Here is a 6,000-nt window from a genome sequence, read left to right on the forward strand (position 1 = left end):
CTCCTCCACAGCACTCTCAAAGCTCGTGATCGCCAGTTCTTGAAGGTTCTTGGAAGCTCTCCGAGTCAAGAGGCGGATCAAAGGCAAGAAGAGAAGCTAGGGTTAGGGTTTTCTGCACTCATTGTAAGCTTTGTGCTTGTATTTTGTTTCCCTTTCCTTCTTCTTGTACCGAGAGTCTTGTAGGGCTTCTCCGCCCTCGGTAGTTACCGAAAAGGTGTGTTTCATAGTGGAGGGTGCGTGCGTGGTGTGGATCCTTGGATTAGTCACCTCCTTTGGAGGTGGATACCAAGTAAAATCCTAGTGTTAGCGTGGGTGTATTTGTTTCTGTATTTTCCGCTGCATATTCTTGAAGAAACAATCAACGCCAAGCAACGCCGAGCAACGACAAGCACCGAGCGAACGCGACGAGCTATTCACCCCCCCCCCCCCTCTAGCTACTTTTGGTCCTAACAAGTGGTATCAGAGCGAGGCCGCTCTTCACCGGAATCATCGCCGGAAGGGTCAAGCATAACAAGAAAAGCTAGAGGGTGAAGAAGTTGAAGCAAATTCTTCAAGTTCAAGACTTTATCAAGCTCAACTTCAAGATGCAATTCCAAGATGGACTTGGATTTGACACAAGGGTGGCTCCACCATACACATCGGCAAGCTTCGATTCTTGGAGATCAAGAATCGAAAACTTTCTTATGATGGAGATAGAGCAATGGTTTGCTCTAATGGAAGGCTTCAAAGCTCCAACGAACTCCAAGGGCAAGCTTTTAAAGAAAAGCAGATGGAGCTCAGAGCAAATTCAAAGGGGCGAGGCAAATGACAAAGTGACCAAGCTTCTGGTCAACTTATTGCCTAGCCACATCTTGGCTCGAGTTGGAGAATTCGAAGATGCCAAGGAGCTTTGGAGCAAATTGGCCAAGCTTCATGAAGAGATCCCCTCCACTGTACAAGATCATGAAGAATCCAAAGAGGGTGACTCTTTGGAGCAAGACCAAAAGGAGGATTCCGAGATTGAGAGATGCTCAACCTCCGAAGAAGAGGAAATCCAAGATGCTTCATCCTCAAAGGAATGCAATGAAGGGAACAAGGAGGGAGCATACTCCTTGTTTCATATTCAAGATGATGAAGCCTCCACCTCTAGGATTGAGGGGGAGCAATCCTTGGTGACACTGGATCAAGAAGAAGGAGAAGCTTCTACATCCGGGTCAAGAGAAGAAGAGGAGGAAGAAGCTTCTACCTCCACAAGTCAAGAAAAATCAAATGGAGGAGAATCAAGGTCCTATCAAAAGGAAGTTTCTACCTCTGGATCCAAAGAAAAAGATGCCACCCCTACAAGCAAAGGTATGAATATTTCAATTAATAATAAAAATCATATAATATGTTTTGAGTGTAGGGAACATGGGCACTACAAGAGCAAGTGCCCTAAATTGACCAAGAAGAAGGGCCAAGTGGCACAAAAGGGCAAGGTGAAGCCCAAGGAGACCATCCCCGGAACGAAGAAGAGCAAGGAGCATATCATATGCTTCTCTTGCAATCAAAAGGGGCATTACCGAAGTCAATGCCCCAAGGGGAAGAAGGTGGTCACGGCTCAAGGAGGCACTAGTCAAGGGGGAGCCTCTAAGGTAAAAAGGAAGGTAACTTTCATTGAGCCTATTCCCTTACAAAATGGTAAAAAGCATGCTAGGTCAAATTTCTATCATTTTAATGCTATTTACCATGAAAATAGAAAGCATGATAGCGTTAAAGAAAAACATATAGCTTTTCATGCTAAAACTACTACACCTAAGACTAGGAATGTAGGTAAAAGTCTAGGTAAAAACTCTAAGGATTGCAGCTACAAGCCTAGAAACAAAAATGCTCATGAACTTAATGGAAAACCAAAAACTAAGGACTTAGTGATGGAAAATCAAGTCTTGAGGTCAAGACTTGATAAAATTGAAAAGACCCTAAAAAGGATGGAAAATATCCTATTAGGGCAAAATGAGCATAACCTAGGTTTAGGGGTACAAAAGCCATCCAATGGCCATAGAGGTTTGGGATACAAGCCAAAGGCTAAGAAGGATGTGCCCTCTTACCATAGAGTTCCATATAGTTATGGAACAAACCCTAGGTCTAGTGGTCAAGCCAAAAATACTAAGGAAGTCATCCCTAAGAGTATTTTTGCAATAAATGTGACTAAGGCTTCTAAGAAGTCTAAGAAAGTTACAAACAAGGTCACAAGAGAGGCTATCCCTAGAGTTGACCTAGAAAGTGTGACCAAGGCTTCCAAGAAGCCAAACAAGGTCACTAGGAAGGTATCTAGGGAAGTTATCCCTAGTGAGTACCTAGAGAATCCAAGGAGCACCAATAGGTGTTGGGTTCCTAGGAGCATCTTCTCTACTCCATAGATGGGTTAGAGAGTGTCAACTCCGATTAGAAGGGTAGTTAACCTGACTTTGAGGAAATTGACACTCAAGGAGCATTTTCAAGGTTTTTGTTAACCTTTGAAAATGAAGTGGATCTTTGTTTACTCCTTGAAAGAGTAAAATGTGCCTAATGGTGGAAGAATTGATTTTAAATCTTAAATGGCACATATTGGGAAATTCATAAGAACTATCAAGTTGGGATTTTGGTATGTTCTTAGGCAATTTAAGGCAATCCGAGCCTTAATTTAAAAGTGCTACTCTTGAGGAAAAATGGAATATGCTAACATTTGAGGACATGTTTATTTTCAATTGGCATACACTAAATCAAGGAAATTAGAAATGTCAATTTAGGCTTTGGCATTCTCTTGTAGCACTTTAGGGCAATCTAGGTTTAAGTTGTAAGTTTAGCTAAGACTTTAAGGATACTTAGATAGTTAATCTAGGTATATTTTATTTATGCTAAATCTTGCCATGATTGTTTGCCCATCATATGCCATGACATCATGTCTAGTTTTGCATTCATGTTTTATTATGAAAAATCCAAAAATACCATGTCATGACATTCATACATCATGTAGTAATAGGATATTTTCTTTTGAAAATTATTTTCTTTTGATGTATGCCATAACATAATCATGCATTAAGTTTAATTCCTTGTAATTAAGGACGAATGGCATTTAACAACAATTATTGACAAGTGACATCCTAGGTGGATGTCTAATATCTCTAGAATGTCTAGATAGATATGCATGATCCCTAGATTAGGGCAAAAACCAAAATCTACATCTCACAAAGACCATAAGGTGACTTGTATGTGATTAGTGCACATTAGATACAAGTGAGATGTTAGGAAGATGAACAAAACTCAAGATGTTGATTTAGTGCATTCTTTTGAGTTTTAGGTTCATCAAAACACATAGTTATGTGTTTTCCCATCATTGGGAAAGCTAATGTACAAGTCATGTGCATTAAGCCCAAGGAATGTGATGGGATATTGGTTTTGAAAATGTTTTTAAAATGTTTTTGGAAAACCTTGGTGAAGGCTATCTTTTGATAGTAATCACCATTGAATAGTTAGACATAAACTTGAAGAAAAACACTAAAGTTTTGCAAGTTTTCAAGTTTGTGTCAATCTTTGAAAATATGATGTATTTTCATAGAAAACTATTTTTCTTTGATAGTATATGCCCTAAATAATGTCTACACGAAATTTCATGATTTTTGGATTTTTGTAGAATTTTCTAGGGGTTTCTGAAGTTGACTGAAATGGAATTTCAGCAACTATCAGAGCTCCGATCGATCCATGGATCGATTGGAGTGCCCGAATCGATCCGTGGATCGATTTAGAAGGCAAGTCTCCCGCGAGCAGAAGCTCGCTGGATCGATCAGCCGATCGATCCAGGTAGTCTGAATCGATCAGTGGATCGATTCAGAAAGGTTCAATCGATTGGAACCCAACTCCAATCGATCCAAGTTGCTGATTTTGGCTGGGAAGGATTGATTTCAGCATCTTTGAACCTCTTTGAGTCTAGGTAACCATTCCAAACCCCTTAAATACATTTGTATACATACAAAGGGTGTTTTCATGTTGAAAACAAGGATGGATTGGTTAACGAAGACTAGGTAGAAGTTTAGGTTGAGGTTGTTTCAAATTTTGAATATTTGAACCTCAAAACTTCTAAATTTGGGTTTCCTAATGTTTTAGGGATTCCAAGTCATTGTTGGTGCAATGACAGAAGTTACCACCATGTCTTTAGGGGGAGGGACTCTTTAAAGACATGAAAATTATTTTTCATGAACCTTGGAAGGTGGTTAACCTTCTGTTGTGGACTTGCTCAAGGTTGAGCATTTAAACTTGAAATGGGGAGAAATGGGGAGTGGATATCCTCATTATTTCAAGTGGACACTCAAGTGGTTGAAAATGCTCAAGGTTGGGTATTTGTCAACATTGAGGGAGAAGTTAAGGTGATAATGACGGGTATGGGATCTCATTATCGGGTGATCACAATGAGTGAAGTTGTGATCACGATGAGCAACTCTTCAGGGGGAGAGTCTTCAACAAATGGATTTGTTGAAGTGTGCCCAGAATTGGAGCATAGGTTGATGTGTGTCCAACGATGGGTTGATGTGTGCCAATAGGGGGAGAATGTATGGTTAAGCTTAGGCCTTCATTACCTATGGGAAGGTCATAGGGGGAGAATGAAAGGACTCATGAAAGGGAGTAAGTTAGGCTTTCATTACCTAGAGGGAGTTTGCCCTTTTAGGGGGAGAATGAAGAGCTTAATTTATGCTTTCATTACCTAGTGGCATAAAGAAGGAGGCTATGGGATTAGCCTAACTTACATATGGGATTGTAAGTGTTATTGTGGTATTGTCAAACATCAAAAAGGGGGAGATTGTTGGTGCAATATCCCTCAGGTCAATGTTGACCTGGGTAACCAAGCTGAGTCTTGGTTTGAGTTTAGATGTTTGACAATAAGATATTGATTGAAGAAGAGTCAAGTAGGTCAAGGTTGACCGGATACTTGACTGGGAAGTCCTAACTGGGATGTTAGGCAAAATGAAAGACCTAGTGAGTGAAGCTAGGCAGTATGAAAGTCCTGGTGAGTGAAGCCAGGCAGAAGGAAAGTCCTGGTAAGTGAAGCCAGGCAGAAGAAAAGTCCTAGTGAGTGAAGCCAGGCAGATGGAAATCCTGGTGAGTGAAGCCAGGTGAAAGTCCTAGTGAGTGAAGCTAGGCAGATGGAAATCCTGGTGAGTGAAGCGAGGTTAAAGTCCTAGTGAGTGAAGCTAGACAGATGGAAATCCTGGTGAGTGAAGCCAGGTGAAAGTCCTGGTAAGTGAAGCCAGGCAGAAGAAAAGTCCTGGTGAGTGAAGCCAGGTGAAAGTCCTAGTGAGTGAAGCTAGGCAGATGGAAAACCCTAGTGAGTGAAGCTAGGTGAAAGTCCTGGTGAGTGAAGTCAGGTGAAAGTCCTAGTGAGTGAAGCTAGGCAGATGGAAAACCCTAGTGAGTGAAGCTAGGTGAAAGTCCTGGTGAGTGAAGCCAGGCAAGGGAAAATCCAGATGGATCAAGGATGATTGGACATCTGGTGTTGGGAAGTCCAAGTAGGTCAAAGGATTGACTGGCATGAAAGAAAAGTCCAAGTAGGTCAAAGGGATTGATTGGATACTTGGCACAGAGAAAAGTCCAAGTGGGTCAAAGGATTGACCGGACACTTGGTAAGGGAGTCCTAGCAGGTCAAGGGTGACTAGATGCTAGGCATGACATACCAACAGTCAAGGTTGACCGGATGTTGGTTTGGGAGGTTTGGGACTTGGTTTTGGACAAAATCAAGTTCTGGATCGATCGATGATCGATCCACGGATCGATCGTGGATCGATCCAGACTGTCAGAGCCTCCGGATCGATCCGTGGATCGATTCAGAGGTCCCAATCGATCGCTGGATCGATTGGGACGCTGTTGCGAAGGAGCTGGATCGATCCGTGGATCGATCCAGCGCTTTCGAGCGAAGATGGCCGGATCGATCCGTGGATCGATCCAAAGCCTCCCGATCGATTGGGAATATTCGAATCGATCGGGATCCGACCGTTGGCGTCGTTTATAGCTGCA

Source organism: Zingiber officinale, chromosome 9A, assembly GCF_018446385.1.
Source record: "Zingiber officinale cultivar Zhangliang chromosome 9A, Zo_v1.1, whole genome shotgun sequence".
Lineage (NCBI taxonomy): Eukaryota > Viridiplantae > Streptophyta > Magnoliopsida > Zingiberales > Zingiberaceae > Zingiber > Zingiber officinale.